Consider the following 18467-nt stretch of genomic DNA (forward strand, 5'->3'; position numbering starts at 1 on the left):
CAGGAATCCCAGTTGGCCCTTTAATGCATCACTGCCCAGCCCCCTCCCCACTCCCATCTTCCTCGTGCTTTGGCAGCTGAAAGATGAGCGACCTTTTCAGAATGAAGCTTCTGGCATGGCCTGGGTTTGCAGGAAGGACATTTGGGGTTGACTATGAGGTTTACCAGCTGCTAGACCTTGGGCAAGTTACTTAAGGCCTGTGAACTTCAGGGCTCCTATCTATAAAAGAGGACTCATACCCTCTTTCATCTTTGGTTAGCTTTAAAAGGAGTTCATGAATTTAAAAAAAAAAAAAGGTCATATGACACAACTTTTATTTATTTTTATTTTTGCCCACGCCGTGCAGCTTGTGGGATCTCAGTTCCCCCACCAGGGATTGAACCCAGGCCACAGCAGTGAAAGTGCTGAATCGTAACCACTAGACCACCAGGGAACTCCCCCTGACACAACTTTTAAAATGTAAAGTGCACCACGACTTTCAGCTGTTATGATCAGTAGTAGTATTATACATGATTGAAGAAGAAAGTAGAACATTATTTCGTCGACCTCCTGTCTTCTATCTTGGAATTTTAAAGTAACTAACTCTTTATCAGAAATACATAGCAGTAGAAACATTTTTTATGTCGAGCAGGGAGTTACAAGACATGGTGATATTGCTTGGAAAAAATCTTCTTGGTACTCATGGCATTTAAAAAGCAAATAATACATTGCTAAGCAGAGTCTGTAAATGCTCATCGAATGTTTTATGAGCTCTTTGTAATTTATTCCAAGTGATTCATGAGAGCACATTTCCAAATCAAAAGGAAAATGTAGACATTTGATTCATATTTTGTGCGGTGAGGAACAATTTGTAGCTAATGATATGAAAGTCAAATCAGAGCTGTGTTCATGTGAATTTCCTAAGAATATCGGCAAGAACTTTATAGTTTTGACAACAAACTGAATGCAACCGCAAAGCCTTAAAATCATTTATCTGTTTAAACCAAGCTTTCAAATTATGAAATTGGAATTCTAATGCTATATTCCCTGGTGAACAATCTCATTTTTTTTTCATTGCGAGCTGCCTTAATCTGGTCGAAAAAGAAAGGTACCATTATTTCCATTATAATTCCACAGCAATTTCTTCCTTTGCTTAGTTTCTCAAATTATTAGTTTAATAAAGGAAAATGTTAGTGTGATTTTAATTCCCTGAATAGCATTGTGGAAGATAAGAGAGAATAATTCTACTGCTTACTTGGTTATTAATGTTCAAGGCTACACGTTTTCTCCACTGGTATAGTGATACAGTGTTTGTTATCACATATTTATTCCCTTTAAAAAAGTAAAGGTTGCACAGACCCTAGAATTTTGTAAAAACATTGGAGTGAATTGGCTAATAGATATATTAATATATTACTTATTAATATACAATTAATACATTCTATAGAGACATACATATAATTTCACTTTGTTCTCTGGAAAAATAGTGCCCACTGTACTAATTTTCAGTTCCCCAAATGATAGAGGTAGGGCACCACAAAATTATTTAAGAGATCACATTAACACATTTGAATGAGGAGCCCAGACTTTATAGGAAATAGGAGTATATTAAGCTCTAAGTGTTTTTTGTTAACATTTTTTAAAGTTGCATTTTACTGAGCTATGGTTTACGTACCATAAAAGTCACAGTTTTTAATTATACGTATTTGTGCAGCCAGAAACCACCTCTTGTGAAGAACTGGCAAGAGACTGAAATTTTACCCTATGTGCAAAACTAACAAGTTACCTGGGTACCAGGATGCTGGCAGGAGATAGGAGACTCCTGGGTCCGAGATAAAGGACACGTTACCCCAGTAAGAGCAACAGCCAGAGTGTCAGCGAGTGCATCCTTCTCTGAGCCCCAGTTCCTGCTGGGCAGCATGAAGGGCCAAATGATACCTGCCACACCACGGGCTGTGTTGAGACAAATCTCGATCTTAGTGGATCTGCGTCTTTAATAGTGGACAGACCGCATGCTTGCCTTTTGCTTCAGGGGGAGAGACTCTCTCTATTTTCCAAGACTGTTCACCATACAAATATCCTTGAAGAGAGTCTGGAACAAAGATAGCCATTCCTCTGCAAGGAAGCTGTATGGAAATACAAGAAATCCATGTATATATTGTCCCAATACCCCCTAGATTGAGCATATTTTCATTACCCCAAAGTTTCATCAGGCCTCCTCCAGGTTAATACCCACCCCAAAATATTACCTCTATTACGGCCCCTGTTACACAGACTTGTTTTGCCCATCCCTGAATACCACATAAAAGGAATTATTCAGCATGTATCCTTCCATTTCTGGCTTCTTTTACTCAACATGACGTCTCTGGCTGCACTTCTTTTCTATTCTTGTGCCATATTCTACTGTAAGCATCCCTACAATGTACTTAGCCAGCCTATTGTTGGTGTACATCTGATTATTGTTGCTGAATTGTTTCCTATTGAAATATTATGAATAAAGTTGCCAAGAACATTCCAGTGATGTGGTTGGTGGACATGTTTATATTTTGTGAGGTATATCCAGCTAAGAAGTTGCTTGGCATGGAGTATACATGTGTTTTACCTTCAGTAGATACTATCAAAACGTTTCCTAACTAGTTATACTAGTTTCAACTTCCACCAGCAACATGTAGCTTTCCAGTTTTTCTGCATTCCTATCAACACTTGGTATAGTCAGTCTGTTTCATTTCAGCCATCTGGGGGTAGTAGATTTAATTTCTCTGATGAGTAACGATGTGCTTATCAATTGGGATATCGCCTTTTGTAAATTGACTACTAAAGCCTTTTACCTATTTTCAAAATTGTCTGTTGTCTGTCCCTTTGTTTTTGGTTTGTAGAAGCTCCTTATATAATCTGAATATAAGTCCTTTGCCAGATAACAGCATTGTACATATATTCTCAGAGACTGTGATTTGTTTTTTTACTCTCAAAATGGAGTCTTTTAATGAACAGAAGTTTTAAAACATAATAAAGTCCAAAACATGGTGATTAGGAAATCTCTGCCTCTCCCAAGTTTGAGAAGATATTCTCCTGCTGTCTTCTAGAAGATGTATCTTCTTCTAGAGGATATAATCCATATTTTAATATAGTTACTTTAATGTTTATTGTTTATTTTAAATAAATTTTCTGTAAATGTGGGGTTAGCCTCAAGATATATTTTTTTCCATAGATGTAGATATCTAATTGATCCAACACCATTTACTGAAAAGGCCATTCCTTTCCACTGCATTGTTCCAATAACCTTTGTTATAAGTTAAATTACTGTAAATGTATGGATTGCTTTCCTGAATTTATATCCTGTAACCTTGGCCTATTCTTCTATAGTTGTGTCCATGCCACACTGTTTTAATTACTGTAGTTTTATAGTTGTATTGATCTCTGATAGTAAAAGTCCTCTGTTCTAACCCAATGTAGTCTTTTCTAATATAGGTCCTTTCCGCTTTATGGAATTTTGTATGTTTATACATTTGTATAAATTTTATAATCAGCTTATCAATAACTACAAAAATGCTAGAAGTTGAATGAGATTGCGTGGAGTCTATGGATAATTTGAGGATAGCTGACACCTTGACTCTATGGAGTCAAGTTTATGACTTGACTCCAGTTTATGAACATGGTATGTATGGGCATTTGTTTAATTGATCTTTAGTTTCTCAGCAATGTTTTGCAGTTTTTAATATAGAGGTCTTTTACTTCTTTTGTTATATTATTTCTAGATATCTGACTTCTGTTAATGTTACTTTTTAAGTGTTATTTTTAAAATTTCTTGTTCCAACTTTTTGTTTCTAGTACATAGAAATACAAATAATTGTTATATAAGAAACTAATATGCGGTAAACTTACCCTTTATTGTTATAGTCTATAGCCTTTTGTGGTATTTTACCTTTACACAGTCACACCTGCAACTAAACGAAGTTTTATTTTTCTCTTTCCAATATCATGTCTTCTATCCCTTTTTCTTGCCTATTGTAATTGATAGGTCATCCGGCACAAGACTGCAGCTTTGATGGTGGGCATTCTTGTCTTGTTCCCAAACCCAAGGAAAATATTATTAAACACCTTCTTGACTCTAGATATACTTTATCAGATTAAAAACTGTCCTTCTATTTCCTAGTTTTCTGAGAGTTTACCATGGATAAATGTTGCATTTTATAAAATATTTTTCCTGCTTTTCTGAGATGTGTTTATTTTTTTCCTTTATTCTGTTATGTGGTGAATCACATACATCAATTTTCCAATTTAAGCCAACTCAGTGTTCCTGGAATACAACTCCTTGGTCATGATGTAGCCCTTTTTACATATTGCTGGATTAAAGTTACTAACATTTTGTTTAGCATATTGGTTCTATGTTCACTGGGAGATTGACCTGTAATTTCTCTTTAATGGCTTTGACTAGTTTTGGTTTCAAATGTATACTGGCTTCATAAAACACATTGAAGAGCATTTCTTCTTTTTACTCTAAAATGATTTGTGTAAGGTGAATATTATTTGTTCTCTAAATATTTGAAAGAATTTCCAGCAAAGCTCTCTGGATCTACAATTTTTGTGGGAAGGTTTTTGTTTTTAGACTCATGTTCTTTGTTTGCTGTAGAACTATGCAGATTTCTATTTTTTCCTATGTTGATTTTGGTAAATTGGATTTGTTAAATTTCCATTTCACTTATTGCTAAATATATTGGCATAAAATCTGTTAAAATTTTCCCTCACAGTTTTAATGACTGACCTCTGGTATTAGTCCTCTTTCATTTCTGACATTTGTCGTTCATGTTTTCTTTTTTGTTTTCCTTAAATAGTTTTGCTCTGTGTTTATTATTTTAACAACATTTTCTGAGAAACAAGTGTTCTCTTTAAAAATATCTGTTTCTATATTTGTTTTCCATAAATTTCTATCCTTTTCTTTATGGCTTCCTTCTTTTGACTTTTTTGTTTGATTTGCCATTCTCTTTCCTAGGTTCTCCTTGCTGGAAGTTTAGATCACTGGTCTTAAAACTTTGATCTCTAATATTTAATACTCCTGACGCCAGTTGGTTTTCTGAAGGCTGGCTATTTGAAGGAATTGAAAGAACTGAGCACAAGATTGGGAATCCAAAATTGGGACATCAGTTTGGGATGATAAGATTATACTGAGGTAGGGATGGCCCTTTCTCAGAAGCCGCGCCTGTGGTGGGAACTGGGCTGGTGAGACGTCGCCTTTGCAGGAGTTACTGGTCTAACTGTGGAGAGCAGCTCTTCCACAGCTGCAGGGCAACGACAGCTAACGGGAAGGGTAGACCGTCAAGACTCTCCCTGCTTCGGTGGGGCTGTGTGCGGACGACCACCCACCTCCCTTTTAACTAAAGCCTCCACCCTAGATTTCTGAGGAAAAAAGAAAAAGAAAGAAACTCAAGGAGGGAGGAGCAGATCAAAATGACATAGTGAATCTGCTGCAAAAAAGGCATGAGTTTGATGGAACATTATGGGAAATAAAAGATGAAAGTCTTGCAACAGTATTCCAGGGCATCTCCCATGCTGAGAAAACAAATTGGCACATTTTTACAACCCGAGAGTATGATGATGAGCAAAGACAGACACAGTTCCTACTTTTATGGAGTCAAATACTCCAGTGATGACTGTATTTTGTACATCAATAATACTTTTCCAGAGATGAAGCCAAATGTGTGGTGTCTGGGAGCATCCTCCCATGACTGCCGCCATGAGAGCAATTTGCTTCATACACACTATCTGTTTATTGAAAGGCTGCATCCTGTTGAAATACGTTTGAAGTCATTTTAAGCAACAATTAGGGATTAAAACCTGATTTAGAATTCAATCACACGTAGTGTTACCAATGCAGATAACACAAACGGGGTGAGAGTCCAGCGAGCAGAGAGTGTCCACCCCAGGCTAAAAAGAGCAATGAAAACCATAAACTATTTCAAACTGACTTCTCTGCCTGGAAGCAGACACATCTTCTGACACTGTGTAAGTTTCCTTCTGCTCACAGACTATTCAAAAGCTGAGCACATGTGCAGAGTGGAATCAAGGAAATACGATTAACGTCTTCCTAACATTTTCCTGAACTGAATTTATTGCAGTTTTCATCTAAACATCGAAAGTCAGGATTTTCTTCCCTCATTTTGATTATGTTTTTGGAGAAGACCGGATTGTTTTCTGAGGACATCTTATCCTCTTTGTGCTGATACGGAGTAGAATCTTTCTTATCACTGGTGAAAAAATGGTACTTCGGTGGATTTCCTGAAGGATGTACTCAATTTTCCTCTTAAAATAATCCAGAACCACAGTGAGTCACATACCTGAACCGCATTAATTTGTCACCTTAGAAAATACCTTTCCGTTACTCAACTCCTCTTATTTTGTGGTTGAAATACTGTTTCCTGCCTTAGGAGATGTTTAAAGATCCGTTGTAACAAATACATGATGTTATTCAGGGAAGAGAGTTGGGGACGATGTCTACATGTGGTGTGTGCCCTTCTGAGCACACACCACAGGCTTCGTACCACAAAGAGCTGTCCCTCCTCTGAGTAACTGATGCATCTTTATCATTTAGATATTGGGCGTCTTCCAGTCTATTGTATTGTGTTCCTTATTTGGGATGTCCGGACATTCAAGGTAGAATCTGTGATCACCCTTGATGAGTGTCCTGGATCTTGAGGTGTTTGTCTTGGGTGTCAATCTTCCCCACGGCTTCCCTTCACTGCTCTACCTTTATTCCCCTTTCTCCTCAATTTCTCACTCATTTTCACATTCTTGTAATTTTTACGCTTGTATACTGCCTAAAATCCTTGATGAACAAGAAAAGCACACAGAAAAAAAATATGTACCTAGATGAATCACTAGCTAGTTACCCAGATGCTTGTTCTCTGTTTGTTGAAATTATTTTTGGTCGTGTATCTTCCTTTACACACCTGGGTGTTTTGAAAACATTAAGTTGTAAAGAATGAAGTCACTTTTTTTTACAACATCCTGAGAGAGAATTAGGAACAGCTCTGGCTAAGAGATTGTGATATCCTATACGGTCAACATGAAAGATGACTCAGCTGTTGGGATCAAAAAGGGATGAAGGGGAAAAAGCAGCATGAAGTAGAACTGAGCCTCCAAATAGTACCCAGAATCGTTTTATTGGAATAAGAAGAAACTGGATGTAAGCTCTTTGAATGGGAAGCCCCGTTGTGATGTTAGGCCTCCCACCGAGTGGGAGAAGAGTGGTAATCTGGTTGTTTAACATTTGAACTCTTAGCACTTAATGTGGAGAAGAACCAAGTACAGAGCACGGGGGAGGAAGGGGCAGAGTAACAGAGATTAGGAACGAGCCTAGGTCATATTTCTTTTAGGAAACCAAGAAAGGAAAATGCCATCCTTCGTCTTTAAGATGTTGTATCATACAATTTTAAAGTGGACTTAATTGTTTAAATTAAATTTTGTATTTAAAAAATGAATTTGATTTCTACTGCCTTGCTTGCAAGCATGTAAATATTTATGAAACTATCTTCCTCATATACTAAAGAGACAGAATGATGTAAGTAGACATAATTGCACCTGCAAACGCCCATGTGCCACATACTCAGAAAATTATTGGCAAATCACAGCTATTAGAGACCAGCTTTAAGTTGAGAAAGAAAAAGCAGCTGTTAACATTAACTTTCTCTATTATAATTATGCAAAGCTAGATCTTTGGTGTGATTTTTTAAAAACATTTAAAGGTATACAATCCTGTTATTTTGTTGTTTTCAAAGCACATGCATGATAGATAAACTCATTCACCCATCTTCACTTCACTGACTTGGAATGTTAACCGCTAATCCCTAGTCCTTGTCTGTAACTTGCTTGTGGTACCCAAAGCCAGGCTTATTAGGGGCCATCGCACTACATCAGGTTCATGCCACCGTGGTCCTGTTAGATGTGGCCAGTACAATTACCCTCAATTTTGACTGTGCCAGTATCCGCTTTAATGATGAAATTTCTGCTAAAATAATACAAGTAAGCCTTTACAATGAGTGAAAACATGTTTTCAATGTCTATGAAAACATAGTTAAACGTTTCATAGATGCTCAGTAACCAAGCATTTTTAACTGGTGTGTTAAAAAGTATCCGCATGTGCTAAAAATTGTAAACAATTGAACATTTGTATCCAGATAAAGAAGAACTTTACTCTATGATTACCTTGTCAGCATCCTTCCATTTTAACTCTCCACCAGTAGCAAACTCAACTTGTGAATTACAGATGATGCATTATGGAGTTATTTATGTAAATAAAATTATGCAGTCCTCAAGCCACTGCTCTCATATTTAAAAGTAAAAAACAAAAGAAAACAAAAAAATACCACCTATCAGCCCTACCTGGTAAGAGTCACGACGTAATGTACATACACATTTTAAATTGGAAAATGAATTAGGTATTTTCAATTTCCCATTTTAGCCATTTTATTTTTAACAATACACAAGTCACAATTTTGCAAGATAAAAGACTTGCCAATATTTACGTCTTAATTTATCTTTTTATAACCTAACAAAATCTGTTCAGATTCAAAATACACATTTTTAAAAATATGTTATCCAGACAACAAAATCTAGGTATACATCTTATTCAAGTCTAGAAACTGTCCTTCTTGAGTAAAATGATGTTATGGAAGTTTTCTCTGGGCTCAGTCAGTTGGAATATTTATACGATTTAGCACAAATAAAGTGGAGGCAATGTAATAACCGTGGAAGTGTTAAAAAATTCAGGGAACCAAGCAAGAGTTGGTTTTCATGACAATGGAGTGTGAAACGGTGCAGCCACTCTGGGGAAGAGCTTGGCGGTTTCTTTAAGGACTCAGCGTGAAACCATCCATGACCCGGTATTGAGTTCCTGGCATTTTCCCCAGAGGAATGGAAATATGTTCACACAAAAATCTGTACAGGAAGGTTCATAGCAGCTTTACTCATAATAGCTCCAAACTGGAAAAAACCTAGATGTCTTTCTGCAGTTGAGTGTTACAAAGTGCGGTCCCTCCATGCCAGGGAGCTCTACCCTGCGGTACGAAGGAAAGGACATTGACGCACGCAGCAACCTGGACGGATCTAAGGGTGCCAGGCTCAGTGAACAAAGCCCGTCTCAACAGCTCACATACCGTACGATTCCATTCACCTGACATCCTAAAATTAGACATGCATAAAGATGGAGAGCAGGTTCGTGGTTACCAGAGGCTACGGGAAGCCAGCAGGGAAGAAGGTATTCGTGGCCATGAAACGATTGCAGCGGGTAGCCTGGCTCTGGACCTCTGCATCTTCTAAACTGACTTAGAAAGCAATCTTCTGTTAATTCTGCTGCCTTAGTTTTATCAAAACTTTTCTTAGTTATTAATTTCCTTAATTGTTAAAGTCCAGAATAATTCTCTCATATGAAAGATAAAGAATTAAGTGCACTTAATTATTTTTCAGAGAATTGAGAAGTGATTTAAAACTGAGTGGGGCTTGAAAAACTTCAGAAATTAATATTGAGGATGGATTTTGAAATACGTGTAGAATTTATTTGACCAGGGAAATGACAGTTTTCCCTGTTTCTGGCACACTTTATAAATGTGAAAATATCTCTTAGTTGAACGAATGAACAATACAGTGAATTGAGAGTATCCCAGGGACAGGGATTTTCAAGAGGCAGTGGGTGGGATGCTGTGTGGTGAATGAAAGCTTTCACCAGGGACGTCTCAAGAGGTCATACGGTAAACGTAGGCTGCAGGTGTCCAGAATGAGAGCTTTCATCAGGGACGTCTCTAGAGGTAATATGGTAAATGTAGGCAGCAGGTGTCTAGCAAGATTCCCCAGCAACTTCACCGGCCACCGATTCCCAAGTTGAGGGTCTACACTGCCTTCATGTTTTGTATCAATGACTTCTTTTGTTTCTCTTGAATCAAAATAACATATGTTTAAATATGGCTAGTAGGCTGAAGAATTGTGCAAGTTGGAACGCTGACAATGTTTGGCTCTGAACTAGTAGTTAAATGATCATATTGCAGTCAACTGGCCAAAGTCATATCAGCAGAGACCATTGGTTTTGCAGCCCTTGTGTGGTCAGGTAGAACTGACGTCTATCCCATAAGGTAGTCCAGTTCCAGGGGGTCCTAGGTGGTCAAATTAATTTAGGAAGCTCTAAAGACTTGGTCTGGTCTTAGCCTGACCCTAGTCAGAAAAATCCCCCAAAGTTGGTGAATTTCAGGATTGTTGCAGGTATTAAAATTAATCCATTTTGGGGGGAAGGGGCTACAAGTGGGTGCTTCAGTGATCCTGGATCAAATCAGAACCTTGAGTCTGCCTTGAACCAGATGCAAGCCCTCTAGACATGGCAACTAGCTGGGTCTCTACTGTGGATCCAATAGAATTTGTTTCCTGGGAAACTAAAGTGGGTTAGATACTGTCCCCCAAAAGTTCATGTCCACCCGGAAACTATGAATGTGACCTTGCTTGGAAAAAGACTCTTTACAGATGTACTCAAGTTATGATGACGTTAAAGTGGTGTAGGGTGGATCTTAACCCAACGTCTGGTGTCCTTATAAGAAGAGGGGAGGGGCTTCCCTGGTGGCGCAGTGGTTGAGAGTCCGCCTGCCGATGCAGCAGACGCAGGTTCGTGCCCCGGTCCGGGAAGATCCCACATGCCGCGGAGCGGCTGGGCCCGTGAGCCATGGCCGCTGAGCCTGCGCATCCAGAGCCTGTGCTCCGCAACGGGAGAGGCCACAACAGTGAGAGGCCCGCGTACCGCAAAAAAAAAGAAGAGGGGAATTCGTGCCCATACGGAGCAGATGGCCACATGAAGCTGGAGATTGGAATGATGTGTCTACAGACCAAGGCCAGTGATGGCCAGTGACCACTGGATCCCGGGAGAGAGGCGAGAAACAGATTCCCAGCTGCGAGCCCACAAGGAGCCGGCCCCGCAGACACCTTGCTTTCAGACTCGTGGCCTCCAGGACAGCGAGGAAATGAATGTCGGCTGTTTTGAGTGGCCGTTTTAGTCGTTTGTCACGGCAGCCTTGGGAAACTCCTTCAGAAACAAATGGCTTTTAGAGTTTGAACTCTGAATTCCTTAGTTGTTTTTTGTTTGTTTGTTTTGGTTTTGACTTTGACTTGGCTGCTGAGGTGATAATTTGAGACGTGGTGAGATTTTTAGACACGAGATGTTTTCCTTGGTTCTGCAATACACGCCACATGGCTCTCAGGCCCAGATTCTGGAGTTGTCTCACTGACCTCAGAATCAGTGTTTAAGTGCCCAGCATTTATTTACCTGCCCCCCAGGTGGTAACCTCCCTCCCTCCGCCAAAGGGGTGCCCAGCGCTGCACCTGTCCCCTCTATCAGAGTCAGATTCGGGGCCAGCACAGAATTCTAATTTCATGGCATCCAGGGCACTGCCGCTGCAGAGCATCTAAAATTAGTTCTCAGGGTCTGGCTGAGAAGCTATTTGCATAGCTGGGCACATTGGTGTAATTAAGGAAGTGGGTCACATTAGTGCAATTTCAGGTAGGTTAGCAGGAGCCCAAAAGAATTGGAGATTTTCAGAAAAGAACCTAAATACACGTATAACTGAAAATTACGAATTCTTCCCTAACCGCTCTGTGATTTCCCGTGTGCAGTGGATGGTCCCCGATGGACCGTGTTCTCGCTCCTGGATGCTGTGCTGTGAATTTCACGCCCACCCGTGCCTTGACTGTGACCGTGACCCAGACATGCGTTCATGCTGAGATGCTCTCCTCAAAGTGGATCTGTGGGGTGTCTCCTGTCTCTCCACTCCGTGTCTGCAGCAAATGAAAGGATGAAGCAGGAGGGAGAGAAGGCAGGGCTGCAGAGGATTAGCTGAGAAGGTCGTGAGACAAGGGATCGGGAGTTGGAGATTTCAAGGGAATTCAGAGAAGTGACTGACTGCGCGGCGTTGGTGCTTCCCCTTAAGCATCCTCCTCAGTCCACTCTGCACCCTCAGGCCAGGTGTGTGGTCCTTCTTCCACAAACGCTCACGCTCAGGAATCCAGTCCCAATCCCGAGTGCTGTTTTAGAATTCCCACAGAGGACTCAGGTGGACACTTTCCCCTTTTCCTTCACTCCTCAGCGAAGGTGCCACTAAGTGTGCTCGACAAAGATCGGGTGGGAAACAGCCTGTCCCGATGAGAGGCGTCTTGAGTTGCCTGTAGGCTGGGGCAGCGGGCGGACTAGGTGTGGTTTCCACCTGGCTCAACTCATTTCTCCCTCCACGACTCCAAACCTCCTGCTGCACCCTTGCCCCTGTGCTTCCGTCACACCAGTGTTACCTAGGAGCCCCGAGAAGCGGTGACCGATACAGAGAAATGTGACAGACTCATGGAGACATCTGCCACCAGGGAGATGGGACACATTTTCCCAGCGTTAATTGCTTGGATTTGGATTTAGTGAGATTCACTAAACTCTAAAATATTCCAATAGGCTTTCTGAGATTGTCTTCTTTTATTGCAGTCATTTTTAAGGTTCTTTACGATGGATTTTAAAAACTCCCCAATTAGATATTTACCCAATAGTCCTTAATTATAGACTATCATGTAATTACGTAATTATGGACTTTTAGAAATGCATATTACTTACTCCATAGTCTGTAAGGAGCTGTTACGGACTATTGTGCAATTGTATAATTAAGGATGTGATAAAGTGCACGCTATTTATGCGACAGTTTGAGCCATTACAGTGTGTCGTGTCAAGATCCACTCACAGAATGTTCCGGATGATTCCTCCATTGAGGAAAGCAGGAGCTGACTGGCCGTGGTCTCGGGCCACGCTGAGAATATTCACCTGCAACAAGTTACCACGTGTAGACTTACGAAAACAGGGCTATCACAGTAAATGAAGAAAATGATATGATTGCCAATTACCTTTCAAAACATTTTAGACTGTAAATCATACCTTACTCAAAAATCATTTCTTCCAGGTATCTGAGAAGACACTTGTTTCATTTTTCAAAGTTAACAAGGTGTGAAGGTTGAATGTGGACGCTATAGGTCACCGTCCTTAGGAGAGTTACTTGGTAGTCGCTGACTCTCCTTTGAAAAGGGAACCTCAGCCTGGCCCTCTATCAATTATTTGCTGAACTTAGCAGCCTTGTGGGGTAGACACTTCCTATAACTGGAAGTTATTTAAAGAAATTTCTTAATGCAGGAAGGCTGCCCATCACACATGAAGGTGATGTGGTCCAAGATGAGTAAAGTTCCCATTTTATGTTATTTCTGCGAAAAGGTGACAGTCTCTCAGAGAGCAGTCCTCATAGAAGGAGGAATGTATTTAGCCAACCCTTTAGTTTTGACTAAAGTCCCGTGGTCCCATGTGTTAGTGGGTCATTTGGGATGACCACCCAGCCTCTGGAGGTCCAGGCCGGTTCTGCTGCCACTTTGCCAGGTCTGGCTATCCGTAGCTGGGGGCAGCATGGGCACGTCCATGTGATGGAAACCCTGGTTAGCAAGGACTAGAATTAAATTAACAACCTAGACCTCACAGGCATGGTATTTCCCAAACACTCACCAACCTGCTGTTTCAGTGACTGGGGGGTAGAGACGGGGGAGACAGAGACGGTCACACAGACAGGAAAGGAAACCTGTAAACACCACCCCCTTCACTCTGTTAGGTCCTCAGGCCACACAGGAAAAGCATCTGGTCCCAAATGACAACATTTTATGGTGCAGCTTCTAAAACTGATTCTCCAAAATGAGAATTTTCTTCTTGTCTTTTCATTGGCTCCACGCCAAACGTCCCCCAACGATCCCTTTCCCGTGCTTTTAGAGGGCTTTTTGGATTCTGAAATAACACGCAAAAGCAAAGGCAAAAATCAGATCACGTTTTCAGTCTCTGGAGAGCAATTTGCGGGAAGAATGCAACCCTCACGCAAATAGACTACTTAACCATGGGGCTCGTCAGAACTTTTGATGTTTAAAAAGGCACAGTAAAAACAGATTGCAAGAATGTCCTTATTTTGTAAAACCAGGAATGGAAAACCATGAAAAAATGTCATCCACGGGATTCAGCGTGGTGGACCCTCCCTGGTTTACAGGTGAGGAAGGAAATCTGCATCCCGCGGGAACCACCCAGCAGCCCTCCAGGGGAGGTGGCAGGGTGCGCTTAACCTTTTAAGTGCTAACATATAAAATAATCTGACCTCGAGAGTGGGAAGTGCTTGCAGGGAGCAACACGGAAAAATTAGAAAACAAAACAAAAACAAGGATTAGTTCGATTCTGGCTCACCTCAGGACTTCAGAGGAAGCAGCCTCCCCAGCCACCACATTAGGTAAATAAATAGATATGATGAAAAGAGCTAGGATTAGGGGGTTCAATTAACACAAATTCACAACGGCTTGTCAGGAACCACATTTTAGCAACACGCTTATGATTTCAAATAGATCCAAATGGAAACAGTCCACACCGTCCACACACAAATTTCTGCTCCAATTTTCATAGCATCCAGAAGTTGGTACCTCTGCAGCTCTACGATCGAGGGATGCAGTGCTAAGGATGTAACTTTTAACAACTGTGCCACTAGGCGCCGTGCTCCTGGCGCTTTCATTAGTTTGCGCGTAAATAAAATTCTGTTGCCAAGAAGCCTCGTAAGGGGTAAACTTGGTTGCTCTGTGGTCCGTGTTTCACACAAATCTCTGCAGAAACCAAAGCCGTGTCTCTTTTGGAAAGAAACAGATGATGGTTTGCATAAATCTTTCTTCTCAAGCAGACTTATCCACAACCTTCTGTATAAAACCTCTTTCTGAGGGATTCCTTGACCCTGGGGAATTTGTTCATCACGTCAAACACTTATTAAAAAGTGCAATGAAAGAACTGGAGAAAAGAAACATCTTGTGTTATGCTCTCCGTGGTTCACATTATGAATAATGTTTCGTCATTATCCTGTCTTTGTCCCATAAAGGCCAACAAGCAAAATTATACCAAACATACAGTTCTCCTCAACAACGATGTTGCTCTAGACTGAATGTTCGTATCCCCCCAAATCCATATGTTGTTGAAATCCTAACTCCCAAGGTGATGGTGTTAGGAGGTGGGACCTCTGAGGTGATTAGGACATGAGAGTGGAGCCTTCATGAATGCGAATTGTGCCCTTTTAAGGGCCGTGGCCTTTGGATTCCCAGCCTCCAGAGCAGCGAGAAAGAAATATTTGCTGTTTAAGCCCCCATGGGTGGTATCTTTTGTTATAGAAGCTCAAACGGACTAAGACAGAGGTCTAACTGGCTGTTCAAAATTCTTGGGATCCTGCAACGTTTTAGTTCTCAGGAGAAAAAGGTACAAATGAGATTCAGCAAAAACCTGAATATATTCTTTAAGCTGAATGTCTCATGGCACAGCGGAGCACAGAGGTAGCTTTACCACTGATGAATGATACTGAGTCTTACTCTGCACAGGTGCTTGTGAAGCCCAGGCAACTTAGAGGAGTAAACCTCCATCTCTCAAGGAACTTACACTTTAGGGAAGAGGTGTAAATATGCAAAGAGAACATTTCCATCCAGGATTGCAAGTATTGAGGCGGGGGTGTAGAAAGCCCAAAAGATCAAGGAAAAGGAGCGCTCAGATTGTGTGGGGAGGTCACAGCGGGACTCACAGACAAGGCAGCGTTTTAGGACAAATGGGTTGGTGCTGGCTTGTTACCCAGATAATGCCAAACTGAACATGGGCAGTGCTTTCTTCAAATGCATTCAATAAATAATCATCGATATGAACTGAACATGGGCAGTGCTTTCCTAAAATGTATTCAATAACTATTCAACAGTGTGTCTGTTTCCAGGATACTTAAATGTAAAAGCTTGCAAGCCCTAACACCAACATTGTGTGGTCAAGCAGAATATACATTTACAAAATGTCAGCAAACTGATTCTAGAATATTAAGGGGAGATGAACAATTCCACAAATTCATCCTCGGTTGAACATGACTCCCTCAGAGGAGATGTGCAGGGCGATTTTGACCCGCCCAATCAATAGGTAAAAGTACAGCTGACTGCAGAAATGCAACTGTGAGTCAGACGGTAATTGTACAGAAGCATCTGCAATTTAAACCCACCCAGATCCCAAATTAGAATACACATTCGCCTACTTGTAAAGGAGATATGAGTGTCCACAGTCGCTGGGACTAATATTCCTGATAAAGCATCCTTTTTAACAAAACTGAAAATCAATGATAGAAGAAGTTTCCAAATTGACACGAGCCTTTTGAGAAACTGGAAATAGATCTTCCTGTCAAAGGCTAACAGGGCTGTCCTCTGTCTGGAAGGCACAGGGAACAAAATGATCCGATTTTCATTTCCTCAATTTCACTCCACACTGGTAAAACGTGTGAGTATCGATTCATCCACTGAAACAAAAACCAGACGAGCTCTTCACCCCAGCAGGGTCAGATGGGTTTGTGGGTGTCTAATTATACCTGGAGAGAGCATATAAATCTTCCCCAGTCATTATGGGAGCGTCTGTGTCCAAAGGCATCATTCGAATCCCCTTAACCCACCACGCTTCCTCCCTTTGTTTTATGGGAGGTCATGGATCCCGGAGTTAATATTATCATGCTTCACAGACTTTCAAATTTGTATCGGAAATAAGATTTGCTGCATGAGAAAGCTGCTCTGCTTCTCTGTTTGCACAAGCAAATCTATAAATATGCATCGCAACTGTCTCTCTACATACGCGTAGGAAGTGTAGATAAGCAGGAAATACGCCTGTATACGCTTTCATTTCTCACCCTTGGGCCCACTGTAAAGATCTGATTTCCAGGTCATCACTTCACTCTAGCACGTAAAATATTTATGTCCCAGAGAACACATTTAATTTTTTCAAATTATATCATTAAATTATGCATGGTTACTATTCCAGCAGAAGAACAGTAGATTCTATGACAGGAAACTAATTCTACAGAAATAATCCAGATGAGTATTGCAATTGTTATTAACATGTCATACAGTATTTGCTTAAAGGTGGATTGTGTTTTCTGCATTTTTCAATTACCAAGCCAACTTCAGGTGAATTACGGTAAAGCTTATGTCGCTTTCATATTTTTTAAACAGGAATAAAATGTCGTATTTCTTTTACATAGAAGAAAGCAAGAAATATCTCCACAATAAGGAAATGTGGTAAACTTATCTCAGAACTACCAGGCATTTGTGGCAGTTTCAAGATAGTGATTATAGCACCTACTTATCAATGGGACCGACGGGTGTGACTCACAGCCCCTACCTGGGACGTGCTAAAGGTGGGCCTGGCTCTTTACTGGTGGGCTCTTCCTGCCTCTCCTGGGCACACACGTGAATACGGGATTGTGCACTGCAGGCCATTTTGCAACCTGCTTTGTTTGCGCATGGACATTTTTCCAAGTCAGCGAATGTGGATTTACATCATTCTTTTTAATAGCTGAATAGTATAGATGTTCTCTAATTTATTTAACAGATTTCCTTTGATGAACATTTAGGTCGATTCCAATTTCCTCCAATATAAATAATGTTGTAATGAACATTATTGTGCATATATCTTTTTTTGACTTATCTAATTCTTTCCATTAAATATATGAGAATCAAACTTGACTGTTAAAAAAGTAAGCTTATTTTAAGTCTTGATCATTTTGATACATTTTGTCAAATTATCCAGAAACTATCAGTGTTCATACCAATTCTGACCCAGAAAATGGGAAAGGGTACCATTTTTTTCTTTTCTTTCAAGATGACACAGGACAAATGAAATTTCCAGGTCCTTTTTATTTGTAGTGAGTTGATTACTGGTGAAGTAAAACATCCTTTCATATTTTATTGGCCATTCGTATTTCCTCTTTCGTGAATTCCCTATCAATTTGCATTTCACATATTTCGCAATTAGAGTTGCATTCTATTTATTAGTATTTAAGCCTGCTTGCGTGCCTGATACATATGTTACTGTTTACACTGAGATCTTTGCTGACACCAAATTTATTTTAGTGTGAAAGGTGGTGCAGAGTTCCAGCTTTAATTGTTATAGCATCATGTATTAACCAATATTTTGAGATCTGTCAATTTCACCTAATAAATTTCTCTTTGTGCTTAAGCCCATATCTGGGTGGGTTCTTCTCTCCACATGGCCAAGTTATGTTTTGGAAAGTTTGTAATAGATAATAATAACCAGAGGTGAAGGACCCCAAATTTACTCCTTCCGTCTTCCTCCTCAGATATGGAACAAGGGCTCAGAGGCTCCTGACTGAGCTCTTCCTAGCTGTGTAAGCTTGACAGCTTGTTCAGCCTCCAAAGTGGACATAATAATTGTAGCTGCCCTACAGGGTTGCGTTTCTGTGAGGACCGGACTGGAAAGGACAGTGCCAGACACAGGGCAGATCCGTCTCACGGATGATCACAGGGCTTTTCCTAGTTAGACAAAGACGTTTCTTCCAGATAGATTTTGGAAGCAGTTTTATAAAATTTCTGAATTAACTCATTGTGAATGGGTTGGAATTTTCACTGGT

The sequence above is a fragment of the Orcinus orca genome, chromosome 15 (genome assembly GCF_937001465.1).
Source record: "Orcinus orca chromosome 15, mOrcOrc1.1, whole genome shotgun sequence".
NCBI classification, from domain to species: Eukaryota; Metazoa; Chordata; class Mammalia; order Artiodactyla; family Delphinidae; genus Orcinus; species Orcinus orca.